Source organism: Balaenoptera borealis (genome assembly GCF_965194805.1).
Source record: "Balaenoptera borealis genome assembly, chromosome: 12".
NCBI lineage: Eukaryota > Metazoa > Chordata > Mammalia > Artiodactyla > Balaenopteridae > Balaenoptera > Balaenoptera borealis.
In genome coordinates, this window is record NC_138869.1 from 73,945,837 (window position 1) to 73,972,114 (window position 26,278).

The following is a 26,278-nucleotide window of genomic DNA, read 5'->3' on the forward strand; positions in this document are numbered from 1 at the left end:
TCCTGGGTATCTGGCGCAGGTGCCACGAGCCTCTAACGTGCCTGGGTACCACCCTCCTAATGAGACTGGACAGTGGCCTGCTCCTTTAGAGCCCACACGGGCTGCCTGCCCCCCTGGAAACTACCTCCCCGACAACAAGCCTCGCCGCCAAAGAGTGTCCTCGACGGCTGGCCTCCCTGACCATGCGCCTCCCCAGCTATGTGCCTCCCATAGGTGCTCAGCCTAGTGTGTTGTGGCTTCCCCTGTTCCTACCGGAGTGACCAGGCTCCCCTTCCCAAGCCCTGGGGAGGCTATTTTGGAAGAACAGGGTGAAGCATTCTCCACAGATCCAGCCTGGGAAATACTGCTCATGAAAATAAAGAGGGGGGTTTTGCCACCAGGACTGAGAGTTCTATAAACTCCACAAACATAGACACCTATTCCCAGAACAGTGAGCCATCCCTAGGGGTCGTGAGGTGGGTCGTTAGAAAGCCGCATATTGATGAAGGTAGGTGGAAAATCTGTTCAGTGATGCTCAATTTTGGCCAATTGGCTAACATCTCCCACCACATGGCATTTTTTGTTTTTGAGATCTTCCCAAACAAGCTTCTAAAAATAGCCTTATGGCTGATACCTAGTTGCATTTTCCAACAGAGCCATTCTTCATGTGAAGGTAACAGTCTCTGTAATCGGCTGGATCTTGCAGCTCCATAGGTCTTGGCAAAAGAAGGAGTTGAGGGGGATTGCAGAATTCACTCAGCATGCGGCTCGCTGTCATTAGCACGGTGATAAATTTGCTACTTTTGGCCTGGGTTCCTGGACACATCCCTGTCCCGAGGTATGGAAAAGAGATGAGACGGAAACAGAGAACTCCCAGTCCGAGGCAGGAGAGGGTCTGGGAGGAAAGCCGGGGAGGAGAGGAGAGCTCTGCTTGTAGGAGAATGGTGGTAATTAGTAATTTTGCCTCCCGTAACTTACAACAGTACATGCTGGAAACACCTTCTCTTGCTTTTGGATTCATTACTTGACAAGAGTGGAGGTGGCAGCAAGGGGTGCAGGGGTACACTGAGCTCCAGAGGAGAGGCATGACCTTTAAAAACACCTGCGTGCAAGGTATGCACCAACTGGTAGTGCATATGAGAGGTATTATCATCATGCAGAAGCAAAACTCATTTCTTTACAGTGATAGTTTTCTGGATAAAACAATTTTCCTCAAGCTTCACACTTTATTTTGCACGCATGTGAGTTTGAAATCGTTCACCAAGTGAAAGCTGTTTAGCTGGTCCAGAGCAGAGCCCTTCACTTATTCTCCCTTGGTACAGCTGTTGCAAGCTGTTTGTGCAGCTTCCACGATGCGGTGCCTTATTGAGGATGTTGATGTTACTGTCAAGCAATACCTATTAATTGCTCCTCCACCCTATGTTAAGCACTATGTTCTAAGTGCTATGGAACCTACAAACTAATAGAAGACTCCATCCTAGTTCAAGAAAGTTAGCATGATATGGGGGATGGCAAACAGGTGGCCTGCATGCTCTTCCTTTAAAAAGCTGAACCCACGGTTGACCTTGCCCTTCCATCGTGGATGGTTTGCTTTCCTGCTGAGCCTGAGTTTGGCTCTTCAACCCAGTACTTTGGGCAGCGATAACCAGTCACTTGGAGTTGGGCTTGAGATGAAGCAGACCTCTTTGCCGTTTTGATTATACCAGAAAGTAATTACAGGTGTGTAGGTAGAGAGAATTAAGTTCAAATTCCAGCTCTGCTACTTCCTAGTAGGGCAGGTTACTGAACATCTCTAAGCCTCAATTTTAGCATTTGAAAAATAGGAATAATAATATAACTGTGATAATACCTGCTTTACTGTATCTCAAGACTCGTGGGTGGATCAAGAGATAACGTACCAGCATCTGTGACACATGACACCAGCTTTAGGCATCAAGGTACTTATGGACATATTGGAAGGATACTATGTTCATAAGATGACAGGCCCTGAAGGGCAAAGGGCTAAATGTCGATCAGTGGTAGAGGGAAGTTCAGAGGAGGAAAAGGTGGGTTAGTGGCATTAGGAAAGGCAACATTACTAAAGGTGAGACTTGAGTGGGTTTCGAAGAGAGCAGGGGGTTAAGGGGGCCATTAGGAAAGGCCCAGAGAGCTGGGCCCTTAAAATCAGGCACATTCATCTCCTCCTTGCTAATAAATATTTCAAGTCACAGAGAGCTGTTGGAGCAAGATGGTGGAGGAGGCCAGGTATACATTGGTTTGGGGCAGGGGTTGGAAGGAGGGCTTGAATGGGGGAGTAAGGCTGGGGGGAGACCGAGTTCTAATCATACTAGAGTCCAGGATCCTAGGTAATAATTACCAAGGGCTTTGGACCCAGGTAAAAATCTCTTCTTCTATTTGACTATATACTACTATTGTATCCCGGGAAAATCAAATGAAAATAAACTTCAGTAGCAGGATTGGGGTGTGGGGAGAACACACAGAATGTTTCCTGCCTGAGGGGCCTCTTTGAAAGGGAAGGTCTAGTTAGTGGTTCTGAATTTGGAGCATCGATTGTGGCTATGACATAGAAACCAGTTTCCCTGTGCTCTAAATAGAGGATTGTGATTCCCAAAGGCTGGATTCCCTAAGCTGTTTGTAAGGCTATCTGTAAAAAGAATGGGCCTAGCATAAATTAAGCATGCAATCCTTAGATGAATTTCCAAGAAACGAGTACATAAATCATTTGAAGCCTTAAAATCAGGCACATTCATCTCCTCCTTGCTAATAAATATTTCATCAGGCTTTATCTAAACTTGTTTGTGTAATTTGAGAATCTATTGAGGCAAGAACCACCTCTTCCCACCATAGCAATGGCGAGTAAAATTAAAAAAGAGAATATCGAGACGACTTTGCTGGGTTAGATTACAAGACGTATTTCTGAAGACCAGGAGCAGGACAGAGATGCAAAATGGAAAGTGGAGCTTAAGCCTTCAGCCTCGGGGCTCTGGTCCAGAGGCAGGAAGGAGGTTGAAAGTGCAAGACATGGTTGGAAGCTGCAGGGTGAGGATAGCCTCCCCACCACCCAGCCTGTGAGTGAAAGGGGACGGAGGAAAACAAGTGCTGCCTGATGTCGCCTGGGGCTTGGGTCACGCCCACTGCAAGCCCAAGGTGGAAGAAAGGGCAAACTCAGCCTCTCTGCTTGTTAAGCCGAGCTGCCCACTGACTCTGACCAGGTCGGCCACAGCCCTGTCCCAGTACTGCCGGGAGCAGTTGCTCCAAATTGTCCTTCTTAGAGCTGCTTCTGTACTGGGGGCCTGGAGGGTCTGTCAGACAGAGAGGGATGAGCACAAAGGCACAGGGAGAAAGAGAAAGAAATGAAATGGTTTTCATTAAAAACGAACCTGCCCACCAAAACGCTAAAATATATGAATAAATCTAATGCTAGGGCTTCCCTGGTGGCGCAGTGGTTGAGAATCTGCCTGCCAATGCAGGGGTCACGGGTTCGAGCCCTGGTCTGGGAAGATCCCACATGCCGCGGAGCAACTGGGCCCGTGAGCCACAACTACTGAGCCTGCGTGTCTGGAGCCTGTGCTCCACAACAAGAGAGGCCGCGATAGTGAGAGGCCCACGCACCGCGATGAAGAGTGGCCCCCGCTCGCCGCAACTAGAGAAAGCCCTCGCACAGAAACGAAGACCCAACACAGCCAAAAATAAATAAATAAATTAATTAATAAAAAAAAAATTTAATGCTAAAAAAAGATAGCAAAACCAGTAGTTGGGACCTGAATTTGTTATAGATGAAAAAGTAGTTTTCTGGACAGGCAGAAAAAGACATTTATTGATGCAGAAGCACAGAGGGCTGAATTAACCATACTCTTCAGTTTACTGCACACCATCCTTGTCAGTCTGGGCAAAGCCGCATGCACGCGTGCACGTGTGTGTGAGTGCCAGTGTGTGTGCATTTTTATCCCCGTGCCTCATGCCCCACCCCTATTCCTGTGCCCCGCTTCTTCTAACAGGCACACATTCTAACTGGTTTGATGCATACCCTTTTATTGTATGTACTCTTACATCTGCGTTATAAGTTTTCTGGGCAATTTGTAAGCTATGGAAGTAATATGGTGCTACAGAGCTCATTCTGTTTCCTACTAATTTATCAGCACTGTGTTTCTGACATCTACCAGTTTTGCTGTATGTGCGTCTCGTTCTCAGTTTATAACTGCTACATACATTCCATACTGTGTACCCCCAAATTTTACTTCCCTTTCCTGAGGCTGGAACAACTAGATCGCCCCCCATTCCCACTAACAGAAATAGCACTGTGATGGCCATCCTCGAACACGTAGTCTGGTTAAGTCTGTGAGAAAACTCCTTTGTTGGGTCTCAGCAGATCGATATATTGAATTTGAGGTGCTGTTCTCCATCAAGACTGTGCCAGTCTACACTCCCAAGACAGACTTCAAAATAAGCATGTTGAGAATACTCAAAGAGATGAATGCAGGCATAAGTTATCTTTGAAAGGAATACGAAACCATGCAGCAAATAGGTACAAATGAAATAAGAATAGGTGGATAGGAAAGAAATTTTGAAATGAGAACTAGAATCACTGAAACAAACAAACAAAAAGATAGAAGGAATAAGGGACTAAACCCCAGACTGGACATATTTTAAGGGTGAATTAGTGAACTGGAAGCTAATATAGAAAAACTCATCCCAAACACAGCACAGAAAGCAAGAGGTAAAAATGGAAAGAGCAGTTAAGAGTCACGGAGAAGAGATTGAGAGGTTTCATCATTTGCCTAATAAGAGTCCTAGAAAAAGGGAATGAGGCAATGGTGAAGAAGCAATATTTGAAAAGATAGCAGTTGAGATTTTCCAGAATTGAAAAAAACATAAGCCCTTGGATTGACAGTGCACTCTGAGCATTGAGCAGGATAAATAAAAATAAATCTACCCCTGGACATATCATAGTGAAACTGTATAACTTCAGGGAAAAAGAGCCACTATTATCAGCTTCCAGGGGACCTGCAAAGACCAACTTAGACAACAGCCCCGGCCCCAGTGACAGCAATAGGTCCTGGAGACAATGGAGGGAAATAACTGTCAACCTGAAATTTATACACAGTCCAACTATCATTCATAGGTGAGGACACTATAAAGTCACTTCCCAGGCTTCCCTGGTGGCGCAGTGGTTAAGAATCCGCCTGCCAATGCAGGGGACACAGGTTTGTGCCCTGGTCCAGGAAGATCCCACATGCCACGGAGCAACTAAGCCCGTGTGCCACAACTATTGAGCCTGTGCTCTAGAGCCCGCGAGCCACAACTACTGAGCCCTCGTGCCACAACTACTGAAGCCCGCGCACCTAGAGCCCCTGCTCCGCAACAAGAGAAGCCACCGCAATGAGAAGCCCGCGCATCACAATGAAGAGTAGTCCCCGCTCGCCGCAACTAGAGAAAGCCCGCACACAGCGACAAAGACCCAACACAGCCAAAATTAAATAAATAAAATAAATAAATTTGTTTAAAAAAAAAGTCATTTCCCATCATAAGAGGACTAAGCTTTCACCACCACTCCCCCGCCCCCGTCTCCGAAAGGACTCACTGAGAGGCAGCCAAGCAAGAGAGCATGGACTCTGGAGTCAGGCTCCCTGGTCAGCAGACCAGCCGGGCCACTTGCTGGGCAAATTCGGGTAAGTTATGAATGTCAGTGTGCCTCAGTTTCCTCATCTGCAAAACAGGGATAATGACAGCATCTGTTGAGAGGACCGAATTAGGTCACATACGTAAAGTGCTTGGAAGAGTGCATGGCATATAATAAGAACTAGACAAGTGTAAATCATTATTATGATGATCAGCAAGAAGAAAAACACAGAGAAATATGGAGGATAAAGAAACAATGATGAACATAAAAAAGTAGAGTGCTTACGTAAAAATATTTAAGTAGCTACCATAAACACCCTGTGTGTGTGTGTGCATGTATGTGTGAAAACTAAAACTTTAAGCAGTAATAACACTGGAGCTAAGGTGAGAGACTGTCCAACGGGGAGTTAAAACAAGCTACAGCCCTGGATGTGGGTGGAGGAGGATGGATTTGGAATAACTACAGACATTGTTACACTTACTTTTTAACTCTAGAAGAATAGAAATATGTACTATAGCAGCCAAATCAATAGAGAATCAAAAAAAAAAAATGCAGGGGAGAGGATTGCAGAGAGGGAATGCCAACATTTTAACAATTCAACACAGCAGGAAAGGAGAAAAAAGGAAGCAAAGAAGACAGTGGGGGCTTCCCTGGTGGTGCAGTGGTTAAGAATCTGCCTGCCAATGCAGGGGACACGGGTTCGAGCCCTGGTCTGGGAAGATCCCACATGCCGCGGAGCGACTAAGCCCGTGAGCCACAACCACTGAGCCTGCGCGTCTGGAGCCTGTGCTCCGCAACAAGAGAGGCCGCGACAGTGAGAGGCCCGCGCACCGCGATGAAGAGTGGCCCCCGCTTGCCGCAACTAGAGAAAGCCCTCGCACAGAAACGAAGACCCAACACAGCCAAAAAATAAATATAAATAAATAAATAAATTAAAAAAAAAAAAAAAAAGAAGACAGTGGGAAAAGAAAAGGGCATAAATAATCCTGTTTGGTCAAACAATGGCAAGAGCCTTCCATATATGTGTATGTGTATAATTGTGTGTGTGTGTGTATGTGTGTGTGTGAGCACACGCGCACCCATATACACGCTTATATGAGTGTGGAGGTGATGTGAATGGGAATCTACAAAGCTGTTACAATGGGTTAGCTGCGGATGGAAGTGGTGTGGTGGATGAAATGGGTAAGGAGGTGAGAGCCAAGCAAGATGAAAATAAAATCACACATCAATAAGTGTGTATGATTTATGGTTTATGTAAAAGTACATTTGTTTATATTTATAAAAAGAAATGAAAATTTAAAGACCCACTGCAATATGCTTCCCAGAGAGGGAAATGTGATGCTAATGTAGCATGCTGAAAATTGTGCTCGGGCACCTGCCACATGTGCGACGACGGAAAATACTCACAATCTGGGTCTCAATGATAGGCTGGGGGCAATGGGTAGTGTTTCAGTTTATTTGGCAGACCTCTGTTTTTGCTCAGGAACATGACTGAGAAGGGGGGAGGATGGAGGATGGAGAGTCACAGGGAGCCCAGAACAGCAGCAGCAACCCAAGAGCTTTCCACTGGCCTGGGCTGGGGGAAGCATGTGGGACGTCTACAGCCCTCCCTAGGCGCAGAAGAAGACAAGTCTTTCCTGGATTCCCTAGAGACAAAGGTCCAGTGACAGAGCACAGAGTGGGAGACCAGAAATGGTCTAAATGCTGGGCAAATGTTTTTAAGCCTTCTCATTCCAAAATGTTATTTCAGTTCTCCAGAATTCAAGCTTCTTCTTCCATTTAATATCATATTTGGTAACATTATTAAGTCACACAGAGAGGAAAATGCAGCTCATTCTGAAGATATCAATAATTTTAAGAAAAACGTATTGTAACTTGCTTTGATTACCCTCATGGGGCTTTTCACCAGGACACCCCATCACCTTGGTCCTCCCTTGTAGAAGAGGATGTGCCCTGTAATTGATGAGCATTTCAGCTCGGGATGAAAACACCAGACAGCAGTCTGGGCTACTTTCTTATCACTAGGATGGTATATGATGATCGTATTTTGGAGGATGCTCTCATTTATAAAATATGACCAAATTATACCATGTCTGGGAGACCCAATTCTTTTCCTATGGGATATTCATTCTGGTTACCCAAGTAATCATAATAATCATACAAGATTAGCACATTCTGTCTGAAGCTTAGGCATTTGGCTATTGTATACGCTTAATTAAGCTAAGGAGCTTATTGATATCACTATTCCAGTATGTGATAATATTCCGTAAACATATTCAGAGAATTAAGTAAATAAGTGCATTTGTTAAAAGCTCAAACAAATGTGCAAGTAGGTAAGCATAAGGAAAATTTTCAGCTCAGCAACCAGCATGAATTGTTAAATACTAAACATCTCAGGGAGCTGAGGATTCATGATTGTGTTGGCATCCATTCAAAAGATGTTACTTTAGATGTTTGGAAGTTCTTATCTCAGCAAGGGAGGAATATAACTAGCTTCCAAGACCTGCCCTGGAGGAGTAGGTGTACATCACAATCCTTCTTTCCATCTGAAGACATGGCTCTGGTTGCCAGGGATGCTATTTGGGGCGAGGGGAGGGCCCGTGCAGCATGGCCTCTGACCTCCATCCCTGCAGCCCCAGGGGTAGCACAGGACACTCTCAGAGGTGCCTGGGCACATTCAAGGCTCCCCTGCTCCAGGATGGGGGCGCAGGTATATTCCACCTATTCCCAGTGTCCCCTGCTCATGCTGGAGGCTAGTTTGTATGGGCCCCTCATTGACTGTGGAGGTAGAGGGCAGGGTTCACCTAAGGAATATAAAATACCCCCCAAGCACTAAGATGTTTGATTTGGCAATGTACGTAGTTTTTAGATGGATTAACATGAAACTAGTGAGTTTTACATTGCTCTTTGATATAAATAATAAACTCTCTCACTCCAAGATAAAGCTTGGTTCTATTCATTTAGTTTTAAAAATTAGCTAGGGCTTAAAAAAAAGTCAATGGAAAGAAACATGCCCCGGTTCAGGTTCACTGCTGGTCAGACTGCCAGCTGGCGTGTGAAATAGCTGCCTTACACGGAGTGCTTCTTGATGTGGGAATTGTTCTCCATCTGAAGAGGCTGGAGATTAGGGGAAACGTGTCAGTGAGTTTGTAAATAAAAGACAAAATCATACGGAAATGGTTTCAGCTTCCAGGTTCAAAAGTCATTGTTTATGTGCTGCTACACCTGTTGCTTCTTTCTCGTGCAATGGGCCAAGCCCTCGTGTAATCCACGAGGGCTCCTGTGCTCTGTCTCTGCAGTCACGGGGCTGGGGGCAGGGGGCTGGGATCTATTAGTGCAGTTCGGGAGAATCACCCAGGGGAGCCAATGGGGGCTAAACTTAAGGGAAGGAGCCACTGGGAAGACTGGGAAATGGTGGTGGAAGTGGGAAGCCAGAGAAGGGTGGTTGGCCTTCCAAGAGCACCGAACAGCGGTGAAGACTCACTCAGTAGGAGGGCTGTGGAAACTGGCAGCAGAAATGGCAGCGGGAACCCTGGGCCTGGAAGAGTGGAAAGAACACGGGCTTTGGGAGGAGGCGAGTTGGGATTGCCAGTGACTACCTGTGAGTGACCTTGGGCCACTTCATCCCGTTGAGTTTCAGTTTCTTCACTAAAATTGGGTGATAACACCACTCTGGTAAGGTTGTTACAAGAATTAGACAAGATATACATCGACCACCCAGCACAGTGCCTGGCACATTGTAGGGGCACAAAGTGGGGTAGCGTTGGTGGTGGTAATAGTAAGAGTAATTATTATGGGGGGGGTTGAATTACAAATAATACTGCATGGAGGACAGGAGAAAACAAACCCACCGCCATTGTTTCTAAGCCCTTGGTTATGTTCACATATGATATGACATCTGCATTTTCCCCCGTTCCCTTTCCTGAAAGCCATCTAAGGTCTAAATTAACTCGTTTCCTTGGGCCCAGTGGACTGAATGGAGGTGCTCTATCCCCCAGTGGGCGCAATGTCCCTGCAACAGTCCCAACTCGGGGCTTCGGCAGCCACTGAGTCCAACTCCAACTTTTTACAAATGTAGGACCGCACGGACTACACCCCTGCCTTTGGATCGGTTACTCAGCCTCAAGTTCACCATCACTTTCATTAGTAATGGGGTCTTTCATATTCCTTTATGATGGTAAATAGGACTGATTTCTGCAAGTGTAACTAAATGACTTTTTAATAAGCTTGCTTGAAATGGTGGTGGTAATGGCTCTATTTTCAGAGCCTGAAATCATTCCTACCCTCATCCTTTTATTTTGTTTTATTTTCCAGAAAATAGCACTAGAGCTCTTTCCCCTGAGGTTTCTGTGGTGGCTAAATATTCCCAGCAAGGAGGGGGCGGGGGCGAGCGGCGGAGAGGGCTTGCCGGCCATTTTGCAGAGGATGGTCTTTAGCAAGAACGTGGTTCCCATCCCTGAACTTGAACTCTGCCTTCATGAAGTTCTACCGTACACGTCTCTATTTCTGTACAGATTTCAGTCCCAGTAGTTAAAAGCTGGTCATTTGGGGGATAAGCGGAACCCAGGGAGTTAGGACTAGAAAAAGCAGGCAAAGCAGATCACAAAACCAGGATGGAGGCTTTTGCGGCAAAGTTTTGGGAGAGATGAAGGAAGCGGAAGGGGGAGTCCCCCCAGCCTGAGAACTACACTTCTTCATTCATCAGGAGGGCGAGGAAGGGGACGGGGGTCAGGACACGTGTCAGTGGGGCTGACGGCCCCGGGTTTGGTGCTGCGTCTCAGCAGAGTCAGCAACTCCGGGTGAGAACATCGGAAAGGAGGTGAACACTCAGAGGGAAGGAAACAGGCGCAGAGAAGGAACTGCCATCATACACAAAAGCAGAAATAATTTACCAGCTTCATGCTGAAACTTTAGGGGAGAGAGATCCTGAAGTTTTTTCAGTGTATAAGGAATGGTGAGTGGAAGTCAAATATACAGAACCCATCGCGACAGACTGAAGATGAATTAGGTGTTGTGCGTTCTTTAGCGTACTCGCTTTAGTGTTTTGTTTTGGTGAATATAAAAATGTTTGGGGCTTCTCTGGTGGCGCAGTGGTTGAGAATCTGCCTGCCAATGCAGGGGACACGGGTTCGAGCCCTGGTCTGGGAAGATCCCACATGCCGCGTAGCAACTAGGCCCGTGAGCCACAACTACTGAGCCTGCGCGTCTGGAGCCTGTGCTCCGCAACAAGAGAGGCCGCGATAGTGAGAGGCCCGCGCACCGCGATGAAGAGTGGCCCCCGCTCGCCGCAACTAAAGAAAGCCCTCGCACAGAAACGAAGACCCAACACAGCCAAAAGTAAATAAATAAATAAGTAAATTAAAAAAAAAATCCAAATGGACTTAAAAAAAAAATGTTTGCAGGGCCTTTCATAGGTTTACTCACAAACTCAGTCTTATTTTTCACAAAAAGCCTTAATCCTTAATTATGACTTTTCCTATCACAGGATATTCAAATCCCTCGTGTCTGGGGATAGATGAATAACTGTACTCTATAAATTAGAAGACACGACAGTGCACATCTCAGGGCACAGCAACTGATGAGAAGCCTCATTTCAGCAGAAGCTACTTTCCTCTCAGCTCATGGAGTATATTGGTGGTCAGCTGCTTCAACAGCCCAATGGGTGCCAGGAGGAAAGCAGACCTTCACATTCTTTGAACTGGGGAAGATTAAAATTCTCAGAATTAGGAGCAGCTTCTGCCTTCTATGGGAGAGTCTGAATATTATCTTTGAGGCAAACACAGCTCTGTTTGAGATAATCTAACAACTTTAATGGACCATTTGAGTCTCTACATGTAAGGTTCAGCTCCACCATTCTCGGGGAGGCTCTACACATGAAATAACCCAAATACAGGTGCTTCACGATAAGAGTCAGGTGTTCCATTTGGTGTTCTGTGTTCAGAAACACAGATTGGGTGTTTCTTTAGCAGAACTATGTGCCTGTACAGCTAGCGAATTTTTTTTTTTTCTAAATCTCCATGGAGATTGTCTTACGCCTAAAAAGTAGTGTTTGTGTTTGGACAATGTGATGGTTACTTTTATGGGTCGACTTGGCTAGGGTCTGGTGCTCAGATGTTTGGCCAAACAACTAGATGTTGCTTTTAGATGTGATTAAGATTTACATCAGCAGACTTTGAATAAAGCAGACTATTCTCCAGGGTGTAGATGGGCCTCACCTAATCAGTTGAAGGCTTTAAGAGAAAAGAGACTGAGGTTTCCTGAGGAAGAAGGAGTTCCAGACTGCCCGGGGGCTTGAGCTGCAACCTCAACTCTTCCCTGGGTCTCCAGCCTGCAGATTGTCCTGCAGAATTCGAATTCTGCCAGCCTCCACAATCACATGAGTAAATTCCTTAAAATAAACCAATCTTTCCCCATCTATCTATCTATCTACCCACAAATATCCTACTGGTTCTGTTTCTTTGGAGAACTTTGACTAATACAGATGGTGTGGGTATGTGTACTTGTCCAAGCACTTGCTCTGGCACTTTGGGAGCAGAGGAAAGACAGTGGTGGGATGGACATGCAGGCTTTAATCTTGTCCTCATCTTGTATGAGAATGGAGGCTCTCCTCCAGGTACTGACTAGTGATTGTAATAACGAGAAAGACACTATTGGTATTCAGTGAGCTGGGCCTGGTCCTGCACAATAAAGAACTGCCTGTCTCAACGGGCCGGTGGCATCCCCATTGAGAAACACTGCTTTTGAGGAAAGATATGACAAGGAGCTGGTTGCTGGGTGCAGCCCACCTGTACTAGTGACATACTTGTGTCATTTAAGACAATAGTTCATTTTGTACAGCAAAGGAAACCATAAACAAAATGAAAAGACAACCTACGGACTGGGAGAAAATATTTGCATATGATGTGACTGATAAGGGCTTAATTTCCAAAATATACAAACAGCTCGTACAATTCAATAACAAAAAGACAAACAACCCAATCGAAAAATGGGCAGAATACCAAAATAGACATCTCTCCAAAGAAGAAATACAGATGGCCATTAGGCGCATTGAAAGATGCTCATCATCACAATTATTAGAGAAATGCAGATCAAAACTACAATGAGGTACCACCTCACACCTGTTGGAATGACTGTCATTAAAATGTCTACAAATAATAAATGCTGGAGAGGGTGTGGAGAAAAGGGAACCCTCTTACACTGTTGGTGGGAATATAAATTGGTGCACCCACTATGGAAAACAATATGGAGATTCCTGAAAAAACTAAAAATAGAGTTGCCATATGATCCAGCAATTCTACTCCTGGGCATATATACAGACAAAATTATAATTTGAAAAGATACATGCACCCCTATGTTCACAGCACCACTACTTACAATAGCCAAGACATGGAAACAACCTAAATGTCCATTGACAGGTGACTGGATAAAGAAGGTGTGGTATATAAATACAATGGAATATTACTCAACCATTAAAAAGAATGAAATAATACCATTTGCAGCAACGTGGATGGACCTAGAGATTATCATACTAAGTGAAATAAGTCAGAAAGACAAATACCATATAATATCACTTATATGTGGAATCTAAAATACGACACAAGTGAACATAACTATGAAACAGAAACAGACTCAAAGACACAGAGAACAGACTTGTGATTGCCAAGGGGGAGGGGGGTGGGGAGGGAAGTATTGGGAGTTTGGGATTAGCAGATGTAAACTATTATACATAGGATGGATAAACAACAAGGTCCTACTGTATAGCACAGGGAACTATATTCAATATCCTATGATAAACCATAATAGAAAAGAATATGGAAAAGAATATATATATATATGTATAACTGAATCACTTTGCTGTACAGCAGAAATTAACACAACATTGTACATCAACTACACTTCAATAAAATTAAAAAAAAAAAGACAATAGGTCAGTTTGGGAAAACAAACTGCTATGAACTATTTGTCATGCTATGATGCAGACAATGGCCTGGAGAGAGTGAATATTTAAAGAGGCAGTTGGGCCTGGAGTTGAAAGCAGATTGCTCCTTGGAGCGCCTGGATAAGGGGATGTGGAGGCCTCCACGAAGAAGTCTCTGGAGCCGCTGGGTCAGGGCCCTCCAAGAGCCCCACTGCCAGACGTAGCTTTTAGATAAGCTACTCTCTGAAGCATCAATGCACACACCTGCTGTTGCTTTTGATTTCTGGAAGGCATGTAGCTTCAACTTGTAACAAAATATGTGTAGTCGTCAATAAACTGTGGTATTTCTTTAAAAAAAAAAAAAATGGGGCTTTCCATTAGCCTCAAACCTTTGGCAAAGTCTTGTAAAAGTCTGCCCGGCCCAGTGTGGGGCGGTAGCCAGGGGAGCAGGGTCCCTGAGGCTGGAGCAGTGGCCACCAGCAGTGCCACCGTCAGAGGGCGGGGGGCCCAGCAAATGGCAGCCCCTGCAGTGCAGAGGAAGACGAAGCCGGGGGAGGAACCCCAGGCACGCGCTCCAGAGCCGTCAGGAGGCAGCCCCTGGAGACCCTCACGGGAACAGTCTGGGGACTTTTTTCGAGACAAGTGGATGAATATACAGCAGTAAAGCCAGCGGGGACTCTGGCCATAATCATTTGGAAATAAAAAGGAGGCTGGTGAGGCCAGGGATGTGTGAGACTCCCGGGGAGCAGCTTCCTCTAATGCTGTGCCCGTCCAGGGACAGGAATGGTGGCTTCTAAGGGCGGGCGAGAGGCAAGGAGCCGTGCAAACTGGAAAAGGATGGCCTTCTCTCAAACGCGGCCTGGATGCTGATCCGAACTCACAAACTGCTGAAGAAACAGAATCTGCTTAAATCTGTTCTTTTTCACCCTTCTTAAAAATATCAAAAGCTAATATTTTGCAGACAGCTCTAGGCTGGCCATGTTGGCCCGGCCTCATGGGGTCCAAAACAAACACACCTGATCTAGATTTGGCCGGCATCAGGAGGCCCAAAAATCGGCCAAGGAATTAGGAGAGGAATCTGAGGACTGTTTCTCATCCCGAAAGCCCTCCACTTGAAATAGCTCTTGCTTTGGAGGAGCTGAGTGAGCGTGTGGAGAGGAAGGGGAGTGGGATGTGGGGAGAAGCGTATGAATCCATCCGGGTTCAGGTAAAAAGATTTTGATGCTGACCTGTCACTGGAAACAGATCTGACTCCTTCTTCACGATGATGAATATTTGTAATCTTTTCTCTTCACAGTCAAGGGTATCAGTGAAGAGTGACGATGTGTGACACATGGATTCTGTGGGGACTTTGCTCTGAGCCTTAGGATGTTGTCTGCTGGAGACAACAGGCTGGAGGTAATGACCTTCCCTACCACAGAATCGCAGAAATCTGTTCTTTGTGGATTACGTGGCAGCAGACTAAAGTCAGTGATCCTTCGTGGGTTGTTATTTTAGCCATGAGGGGGCATTCAGTGGAATTGGTGGTTTTTATCTGGATCTTAGGAAATCACCAACTGTGCTCATCCAATGGATGGATGACACCTTCTCGCATGATGTCACAAATGACATAAGATCTTGCGTGCACAGCAGGAAAAGAACAACTAAGTATCTGGATGGCAAACGGAGCACCCCTGATTCCTAAGAGTGTGACATTACCAGTATTGACATCGTGACATCTAGGAAGCTGTGGAAGGGCTCCGAGGCCTGCCTGTGGCTTCTCCACTCACTTCAATTCTCTCAGATCCAGGCTGCATAATCCCGCTCCCAGTTTTCTCTGTCTTCCCTTCACCATTTGAGTTATGGTGACCCCTATGTTAGTGAGGTGTCTTCCAGAAGCAGACCCTAGTACAAGTAGCTTATTTGGGAAGTGATCCCTGGACAAACTGATAAGAAAGTGGGGAAGTGAGACAGAGAGAGAAAGTAGCCAGTAAAGCGGGCACTAGCCAGCCAGTTCCACTGTGGGCAAGTGCAGCTGAGGCCCACTGGGGACCTCTGAGGGCGAGTGAAGGACACATGCCTCCGAGTTGTCCCTGATGGGGGTGAGGGAGGTGGGGTGTGTATATACCAGGTTTTAATAGCCACTGGGTGAGGCCTCCTGGGGGACATTAATTCCCTGGCACTAGCCTGCCCCACACGCATCTCTTGGATGGTCAGAGAAGGCTCTCAGAGAGACTGGAAGCTGCTGGCAGGTGAGACTGCGCTAGGTGCACACACGATATGCATCGGGGATACGGGTGGGGCTCTGACAGCATCTGCTCTATCCTTTATTTCTTGTTCTTCATCCTCCTTGTCTGAAAAAGATTAGTACTGCCTGCGCTTAATATAGTCTCTTACAAACAGCTAATTCTCTGGCTACCAAGCCAGCAAAGAGAGAGGCAGAGGAAATTAAATATTCCAGCCAGTCCGCTGCCTGATTTCTTATCGGTCTGGCTGGTACTGGGGGGCCAGGTTTATTTTCTGGCCTACTAGCCCCTAGTTTTCTACTGACCACATTTTAATAGACAGCAGATTTCCCAGACCTTGGCTCACATTCTGCATGTTGGGGCGAGCTACTCTCTCTTGCGGCCTCAGTTTCCCTCTTTGAGGTGACACCTTGGGAATGAAGCTCTGATATCAGAAGCTCCTTAACACTTCTTCATGGAGATCAGCTTTCATTTGGAGCACTGGAGAGGTGGTAATGTGTTGCTATGATGGTAAATGCCACTTTGACCAACCCCGGCAGAGGCAGACACCATGTGGAAGCATGAGGGATTCAAGCCGCTTCAAGGACTCAAGCTAGAACAATGGGAACAATGCATTCTCCTTTACTCACCCTGTGCCGTGCCTGGTAGAACCTTGCAGCAAACTAGGAAGTCAGGGAAAGACATCCCTGGCTGGGGGCAGCTTGGTGAGATACTGTTATGTGGAGAGAGACGAAAAGATAAGCAAACTGTCTTTAACTGGGACAGAGAACAGAAAGTCTCCAGAGGCACATTTAAGAAACCCATAGATTTTGCTGGGATGACCATAGAAGGGGAAATTGCATTATAGATGATTATCTCTGGTCAGATGTCCCCAGATCTTTTACTGGACACTTATTTGTGGTGACCTGTTACTCCACCACCAAGGCCTGGCTGAGAAGCCCTGACTGTTTTATCAGGGACTCTACAGAGTAACCGCAGGACCCAAACCCCACGAATCGCCTTTGTCCTATCTTCTCAACCAGCGTATAAGTATCCCGAGGCTGGGACTCTCTCCTAGGGATTTGTGTGTCCCCCACAGAACCCTGGAGTTAATAGATGCATAATAATCGCCAAATGAATAAATCACAAGACCTAGAGTTTCTGCCAATATTCCTGATCATAGACGCCCTCAATTTCCTACTCTTTCACTCTTGACAGCCCTGCCCGAACTGTGGAAAAACTGTAGTAAAGGTTCCTACTGTGTTCAGCCTGAAATAATTTACCAAATCTTGTACCCTTAACTTACACACAATTGCCTAAGGCACACTTCCTAGAGAAATTTAAAACAATTTCTGTCCTCTACCTAAGATTCATTTCAAAATTATAGCTGAGATATGTTGTTTAATATTCCCTTCCATCTTCTTTTCTTGTGGACTCATCCTGTTTTATTTTAAATTTTATTTTTTAAATCAGCATACAGTAAAATTGATTGGCTGTGAGTGCGTGTATGCAGGCATGGACAATTCTATGAGATTTAACACATACATAGATTTGTGTAACCACCAACGCAATCAGGATTTCCGAAAGTTCTATTACTTCATAAAACTCCCTCAACCTGCCCTGTTGGATTCACACTCTCCTCCACTCCTGCTCATTATCACTATAGTTGTCTTTTTCAGAATGTCATATAAGTGGAATTAGGTTGTGTACAAGTTTATGAGCACAATGCGTCTGAGGTTTTGTATGTTGTCATTTGTATCAGTAGTTTGTTCTTTTTATTGCTGAGTAGTATTCTATTTTATGTAGTTGAGCCATTCACTCAACAAAAGACATTTGGGTTATTTCCAGTTTTTGCCAATTATGAAGAGGACTGCTATACACATCTGTCTACAAGTTTTTGTGTGAACATAAGTTTTAATATCTCTAGGGTAAATAGCTGTGTTGTATCATATATCTATGTGTAACTTCATAAGAAACTGCCAAAGTTTTTTCCAAAGTGTCTTTACCATTTTGCATTCTCAATGTATGAGTTCCAGTTGTTCCACATCCTTGCTAGCACTTGGTATTGTCAGTTTAAAAAAATTTTTTAAATCTATTTCAATAAAGGTATAGTGATATCTCATCATTGTTTTAATTTACCTTTCTCTAACAACTAATGATGTTGAATATCTTTGCATGTGCTTATTTGCCATCATATATCTTTGGTTTGTTTCAAGAGTTTTTTTCCTTAATTCTTGAAGCATGGTTTTAGGAGCTGCTTTAAGTCTTTGTCTGATAGTTTTTTTTAAAAAATAATATTTATTTATTTATTTTGGCTGCACTGGGTCTTAGTTGCGGCACGTGGGATCTTTAGGTGCAGCATGCATGCGGGATCTAGTCCCACGACCAGGGATCGAACCCAGGCCCCTCGCATTGGGAGCTCAGAGTCTTACCCACTGGACCACCAGGGAAGTCCCTGTCTGATAGTTTTAACACTGTGCTATGTTAGGGCTGGTATTTACTTATTGTCTTTTCCCTTGTGAGTTGAGATTTTCTTGGTTCTTCTTATGCTAAGTAATTTTGGATCACATCCTGAACATTTTCAAGGTCTTGTTTAAATCCTAAGGAGACTACTGATTTTTGTTTGTTTGTCTGTTTCAGCAGACAATCAATCTGGTTAGGTTCAGGTCACAAATTCCAGTAAGCCTTCTTTGGACTGTGGTTCCAATGTTGGCTCCGTTTTCAAAGGCTCTGCAGTGCTTTTCAGATTTGTTCCATGTGTGTGCTACCCAGTGGCCAGTATGGGACTTGGGCGCTGGTCTATCTTATAGCAGGATTGTCAAAACCTTTGGCATGCTCTTTAGATCCGTGCATGCTCAGCTTGAAGGTGAGCCCTGTAGTTAATATAAACAACTTTATGGAATTACTGTCTTGATCTCCTTCTCTCTGTGATCTACCTGACACATTATGACTTTCTGAGGCCTGGCTCCTGGACTCCTCAATGCTGCCATGAAACTCCCATGACTGTTTCTGCATCTCAGACCAAGTAGTGGGAGGACAGAGAGGAAAGAGCAGTGGGAAGTCTTCCTATGTTATTGGTACCACAGTTCCTCTGTCCAGAATGGAGGAGTCTCCTCCATCAGAGTTTTAGGCTTCTGTTTGGCTGCTGCTTCTCTGCTACTAGAAGATTCTCTGGGAGTGCCAATTTGATGGCACTTTGAATTCTGGTCTCCTTCCCTGAGTTGCCTGCTACCACTTACTTTTTGGAATTCTCAGATAGCTGCTCCATGTGTTCTGTCCATGGTTTATAGTTGCCTTCAGTAGGACAGACAGGATGGAGTGTGGTTACCTTGTCCAGAACTGGAAACTCACACTGTTTTTTTGTTTGTTTGCTTGTTTCTGTTTTGTTTTTTTAATTTTAAGACTATGTCCTTCTCACTTAGCCAGTTGTACAGTTAGGGCTGAAAAATCTCATCCATAATATTTGCTTCATTTTCTTTTTTCATCATAAGAGCAGGCATCTCTCTCCTTCACCCAGCTCATTAGCTGATCTATTTATGCTGTATTTAATTCCTTATCAAACCTCAGACATTTGTGCCTTCCTGATCCTCTGACCTACCAAGCAGGCCAATTCTCAAACACTGAATCTCTCCATTACCTGCCTTTCTGGTCCCGTGTCTAGAGCACTGTGGCTCTGCCTCATATCAAATTCATACTACAGAAATTCTAACAGCCTGGACTTGGGTGATGTATGGCAATATTTATCACATGCATGTGATGTCTTTTGTCATTCTAAATTATGTAATCTTAAGCCATTTTCATTAAACTTGGGAACGAGAAAGGAAAGGCTGTTACTGTTATTAGCTAATAGTGATTCAGAAGCTCTAATGAATGCCATAAGACAAGAAAATAAAATACTAAGTGCAAATACTGGAAAAAGATTTTTCTTTTGTGATGAATATGATTTCATTTCTAGAAAATGCAAGAAACTATAGCAAGAAAAAGCCCACTAAAATTGAAAAGAGAATTTGGTAGGATGACTGGGTACAAGAAAAATCTATTTTTTTAAACAGATTTTTTTCTATCCCAGGTAATGGAACAATATTCCATTCAAGAAAGCAGCAAAAATTATAATACTCTCAGGAAGAAATCCTACTCCTAGGACTCTATTCCAAGGATTGGCAAACTAGGGCTGGCAAGCCAGTCTGTCCTGTGGTCTGTTTTTGTATGGCTTTGGACTGTGACCTAAGAATGGTTTTTACATTTTTATAGAGTTGTAAAAAAAAAAAAAAGAAGAAGAATATGCAACAGAGACCATAGGAAGCCCACAAAGCCTAAAATATTTACTATCTGGTCCTTTACAGGAAAAGTTTCCATTGAAGTAAAAGGACCAGTATAAAAGAATATATGTGCATGGGTGTTTATTGCAGCACATTGTATGGCAGAAAAATGGAATAAGGAAAATACCCGTTAACTGGAAAATGATAGAAAAATATGTGACACAATCATTCTATAGAATATTATGCAACTATTAAATGGAATGAAATATAACTACCCCAGCTGATGTGGAGGGATTTTATATGTATATTCATATGTATATGAAATTCAGGATACAGTGAAAAGTAGGATGCAGAGAAATGTACATAATATGCTTTTTTAAAAAATAAATTTATTTATTTATTTATTTTATTTTTGGCTGTGTTGGGCCTTCGTTGCTGCACGTGGGCTTTCTCTAGTTGTGGTGAGCGGGGGCTACTCTTCCTTGTAGCGCGTGGGCTTCTCACTGTGGTGGCTTCTCTAGCTGCGGAGCACAGGCTCTAGGTGCGCGGGCTTCAGTAGTTGTGGCACGCGGGCTCAGTATTGTGGCTCATGGGCTCTAGAGCACAGGCTCAGTAGCTATAGCACATGGGCTTAGCTGCTCTGCAGCATGTGAGATCTTCCCAGACCAGGGCTCGAACCCGTGTCCCCTGCATTGGCAGGCAGATTCCCAACCACTGTGCCACCAGGGAAGACCCCATGATATGCTTTTTATCTCTCTCTCTCTCTTTTTTTTTTTTAAGACAAGCAACCCAATCCTTCATATAAGTATATGAATTTAATATAATTATATCGACATGGATAAGAATTTAGAAAGGCTAAAGGGGCATGAACATTTTTGGTTGGCAATGGGCAGACCTCAGAGGTTTCTGAGTGAGGAGGAATTGACTGGAGCTGTGGCTTGGGGATATTCACCTTTAGAATGCAATCTTTGCTACTAATCACCCAGAATTCTAATTTAAAGGTGGCCAACTTCCTCCCTCTCCACCAGACCCTTCTGTTCGATGGAGTTCTCTCTTTCGGAATCAGTGTCCTTGGATTCTACTTTAGCAGCTGAACAGCTTTTTGCCTTTGGCAGCAGTTTGAGTCAACCCTGACTCTGACCTCCTTCCTCTGCAGTTCATCCTCTGCCCCCAGTAGCAGCAGAAGAGAGGTACTGCCATTATTGTCCCATTGAGTGCTGACTACGGAGTCACCATCGCACCATCCGGCCTTCCAGGTGTTGGGCCCCTTTTTGCATGTGACATCACCTCTGTAATGGGAGTTAATGAAGGTTGTGTCCCAGTTACCTCACCAGGGGTGAGGTGAAGCTAGACCCTTCATGACTCCTCTCCATGACACAGCTTTTCCGTTTTACAAGACACCTCTGCAGGAATACACTGAATACGTTGTTTCACTACCTTCAAACATAGACCTGGCCTTGCTTTGGATTACAGGTGCAGGCAATTAATAAACTTTACGTCTTTGATGTCCCTTGTCTATTAAGTTTACCTGGCACTTTACCCATTTCTGTACTCATTCCTTAATTATTTGCTTTTGTCTTCCAACAAAGGGAGTACCCAAGGACCCTAGTATTTGCTAATGAGTTACCAGGTAGTGTGACATTCCAATTATTTATTAGCAGGTTTTCTAGATTTCAGTATTGCCTAAACATGTGTTAATAGGTTGTTTTGCAAAACACGATTAAGTTTTTAAAATATTCAGGCATCATTAAAGATGTCTTCAATAAAGATTAAGTTAATAAAATCAGTTTTTACCTCATTACAAAGCTTATGTTTTCAGCAGTAAGATTGCCAGATTTGTGGTCTGCTAAAAGGTTTAAACATCTGTATGCAGGAGTCATGCATTCATGTAGTGGCTAGTGGCCAAAAGACAATGATCTGCAATCATCATCATGTTCAATTTTAACCCATATATGTTTCAGTGAGATCTGTGCAGTATGACCAAAGTTATCTTGGACATCTTTGGGGCAGAGTTATGGTGAGTCAGGATTGATAACTCCCAACTTGCGGGACTTGTGGACAACTTCAAAAAAAGAGCAGACAGATTAGTCTTATCCAAAGAAATTTTTAAAAATTAGAGAGAAGCAACTGTTCTAGGGTTCTTCCAAAAATCTTAAGAGAAAATTAAAACAAGTGACAGACTGGTAGAAAACATCTGCCAAATATTCCATGGAGAAAGGCCCAATATCCAGAGGATACTAAGTGCTCCTACAAATCAAAAAGAGAAATTCAACCAACCAATGGGCAAAGGATATGAGACACATGGAAAAGCACTCACTTCCACCGGCTGTCAGTGAAATGCAAATTAAGACAATAAAGAAATACCATTTTTTGCTCTCCAACTGGCAAAGCCTGAAATGACTGATATTATGATGTAAAAGCAAGGATGCAGAGGAATGGGTACTGTCACACACTGATGCGAATATAAACTTATGAAACACTTTTGCAAAGGCAACTGGGGAGTACTCATGAAAATTAAAAATGCATATCTGCTGTTGTTCTCCCCAGTTCTACTTCTAGGCATCTACCTCAAAGGAGCACTCATGTTTGGAGTGGACTCGATCTCTTTGACTCTTAGTGGCCCAAAATCTGTGCTTAGACACACGATGGTTGGCTGCATACGTCTCTGTTTACTCCCAGTCCTTTTGGGCAACCCCAGCCCTGACCAAACATTGATACCAGACTTTGGGGAGTCCCTGTGGCACTCACTCTGGTTGCCCTGCCACTGGGCCCCCTTTCAGATTTGCTCAGGCAGCTGCCTGGGGTTGGGCTTTTGTTCATGATATGCCTGATTAGTGATGTAGCCTAGATGTGCAAGGGAGGGAGCTTCCCTGCTGCCTGAACGGCAGCCGTATACCTGCCAGAAGGGGAGCACAGAGTGCCGGCGGCTGCACGAATGTCTCTGCGTGGTGTTTCATTGCCTCCTCTGAAGGCCTGTGCTGTAACTAGCATGCCTTGCTGTGGAGCTGCACGTGTATGTTTTAGGCTTAAGTAAGTTGTGGTGCAGACCATCCATTAGAGAGCGGGGCTGGTCCACGGAGTCCTGTTACTACATGAGGCCAACACCAAACCGTGGCCATCTCCACCCAGAGCAGAACGGCCACTGCGGGGAGGGGATAGTCCCACTCTTGTGTGTGCTGTGTTTTTGAAACACGGTACTTTTCAGCAGGCGGGCTCATCAGTGATTTCAGGGTGGTAGACAGTGGACACAGCAAACCTGCTGTTTTCAGCTCTTCCCTGTACAGCATCACTGACAAAGCCCCTACTCTCATTTCCGCCTTAGCTACCATTATTCCCCCTTTTTAATCAATGTAAGAAAACGAAATACACTCTTTCTCCTTGGAAGTGAGAAAATACGGTACCAACTATCTTCCCCTGGCAAATGAGTAAGGTGAGCCCAGCTTGTGCTGCTGTTATTTAAAGACCATCTCCTTCCTTTCAGAGGGTGCCGACAGAGCCTGCAGGGACCACCCATGTACAGATACACGCCTACTGTTCCCCATCTGTGAGCTTCCTGGTTTACATAAAAGTTGGCACTTTTCTGCAGGGTTATTCTGATCTCTAGATAATAGTATCTGCTGGGAAGCTTATTTTTGAGATACTTGTATGAAAATTATCATGTCAAGAATGTATATTACTGCTGTGATGAGATTAGAATGCATCAGCTGCCTTCTGAAAATCTGAAATGACTCTCCTATGAGAAGAAATTTTATTTTAAGGCATTTCATTAAATGAAATAGGTGTTGGGAAAATTGGTTGTTTGAAAAATATTCAACTTAGAGCCTCAGCTTATACCGCATTCCACAATAAATCCCAAATGAGTTGAGTGTGAAAAATACAACAATAAAAAAAAACTATAAGAAAATTTAGGAAAGCATTAAACAAATACCAGGCAATGAACAATCCATCATTATTGCTGTTACAATGACCCTTTCTAAGTACAAAAGCACTGGAGGAAGTTGTAAAAGAAAAGATCAACGAATTTGATGAGATAAAAATAAATAAAATCCCTATATATTATAATGCACTTTACAAAGACTAGTCACTATTATTATTGGTAAAACAAAGGGACAAGGGCAAGATGCTTCCTGGAGAACCTAGAAATAAAGGAATTGATGTCGCCTTATAAGAGTTGAACTGGGGCTTCCCTGGTGGCGCAGTGGTTGGGAATCTGCCTGCCAATGCAGGGGACACGGGTTCGAGCCCTGGCCTGGGAGGATCCCACATGCCGCGAAGCAACTAAGCCCGTGCGCCACAACTACTGAGCCTGCGCATCTGGAGCCTGTGCTCCGCAACAGGAGAGGCCACGATAGTGAGAGGCCTGCGCACCGCGATGAAGAGTGGCCCCCGCTCACCGCAACTGGAGAAAGCCCTCGCACAGAAACGAAGACCCAACACAGCCAAAAATAAATAAATAAATAAATATATATTTAAAAAAATGTCTATTAGCCAGAAGCAACTTCACTGGATTCCTTCTCTCCAACAATATTCCCCCACCAACAATTCCACAAATAACTATGCCTCATTATAAAAAAAAAAAAAAAAAAAAAAGAGTTGAACTGGCAAAAATCTTCACACCCGTGAGATAGAACTGAGAGAATACAAGATGTCAGTCATTGTGCCTGCTCTACCCATCCTGTTTATAAAACAGAAACCTCCCCTGTCACACCCTCTTTTGCCTAGGTGGACACTTTCTGAAACACAAGACCTCTCTTCCTCCCTGGCCACATCTGCCTGGACCAGAGGTGCATTTCTGACTCAAAGACAGCACATTCTTAAGCTCGCCATCAGCAGCTGTCCTGAAGGCCTAGAAAAGATAAATCGGGCCAGTCAAGTTCTCTTTCTCATAACTTTGAGCTAAGAAACAAGCAAATAATTAGCTTGTTACCTTGGGAACAGAGTTAAAGGATGCTTTCAGGTACAGCTGGGGCCAGAGCAGACCAAAGCCATGAGCAAGCAGGACCCAGGGTCAGCAGGGCCAGCAGGTTGCAAGAGCAGATGTGCACAGAGGTAGCAAGAGGCCCCGAGGGAGGCACGGGGAGTGTGCTGGGCTCTGGAGCCGCGCTGGCTCCCGATGACCCCCCTACCCCCACCCCGGGTCCTGGCTCTGGCTCCCGTTCCAGCTTGGAGGCCTCTCAGATCTCATGGCTGTATCTCAGGGAGATTCATCACCATGCATGCATCCTAGGCCTGAGCTAGCTCAACTGGGTTTCTATGTCTGAAAATCCAGGGGGCCAAAGTAAAACTGATTATTCCTATGACCTGAAGCAAAGTGACTTGGGGTTCACCCTCGAGAGGCAGGAGGGGGGAATATAATTATAGTTTAGTAAGTAGAAACCTAACAAATAGTTTCTATCTTTTCTGGAGAAAAGTGTATTGTGCACAGAAGAGGGGTGGTCGGGCTGGAGGCTGCCTGAATTGCTGTGGGGATATTCGCTCCCGTGGGCGGTGGACGCCTGGTGTGGCTTCATCGTGACTGTGGGAACCTATCTGTCAAAACTCTTCTCCTTGTTTTGACTCCCTTTGTGCTTGGGGATGCTTATTTACTAACCTTCCAATAACGAATCTACTTTTCTCCCTGGGAGAAGGGGCCCTGGATGGAGGCAGTTTAAGAGTTCCTGTCTATAAAAGAACATCCTCCATGGAAAATTAATAGATTGCCTCTCTGGTTTATGGTGAGTTTGATTGGCATTGGACAGCCTTCCTGAGTCCACCCAGCAAGGCCAGATCCTGGACGTTGTTTCATTCACTAAGGTAAGACCACCCTGTCAGGACTCTTGGGAGGCAGCCATCCATCTTTTTTTTTTTTTTTTTCCTGGCATTCTGACCAAATCACTGCTTCCTTCTTTATATGTGACAATTATTAGTGTTACCCCTTGCCAGTTAATATACTCCACAGGCCTCCAGCTTGCTCAAATCATTTTTTTTGTTGTTGTTGTTTGATCTCCAAAGTATGACAGCAAACATTCAATCAATTCTATGAAGACATCAGTTGTACTGGTTATGGGCTGTCACTCCAATAACTGCACGTCTTGGAATTTCAACATTCTGAATTGTTACAGAAAGGACTTTCAGAAATCTGCTTTGCTCTTTTCATCTCTATATATACTGAGTCATCTCAGAAAGGTGCCAATCTGTCCTGCTTTTAATGATTCCTAGAATCTATATCCATTTAATTACCTTTTCTGACAAAATGTCTTTTTCACATGATCAGTTATAGTTTCAATACAACTGAAAATTATTTCTTCCTTTTTGAGTC

The 26,278-nt window shown here is 44.5% G+C and overlaps 1 protein-coding gene and 1 long non-coding RNA gene across 3 annotated transcripts in view; one reads left to right on the forward strand and one right to left on the reverse strand.

Moving 5' to 3' along the window:
- KIF6 (kinesin family member 6) overlaps positions 1 to 26,278 on the reverse strand; it is a 403,702-nt gene that overhangs the window by 47,469 nt on the left and 329,955 nt on the right. The window lies entirely within an intron of this gene.
- On the forward strand, positions 181 to 24,458 carry LOC309608276. Its single transcript, XR_014232776.1, has 2 exons — positions 181 to 6,252; positions 6,573 to 24,458. It is a non-coding gene; the product is annotated as an uncharacterized lncRNA (long non-coding RNA).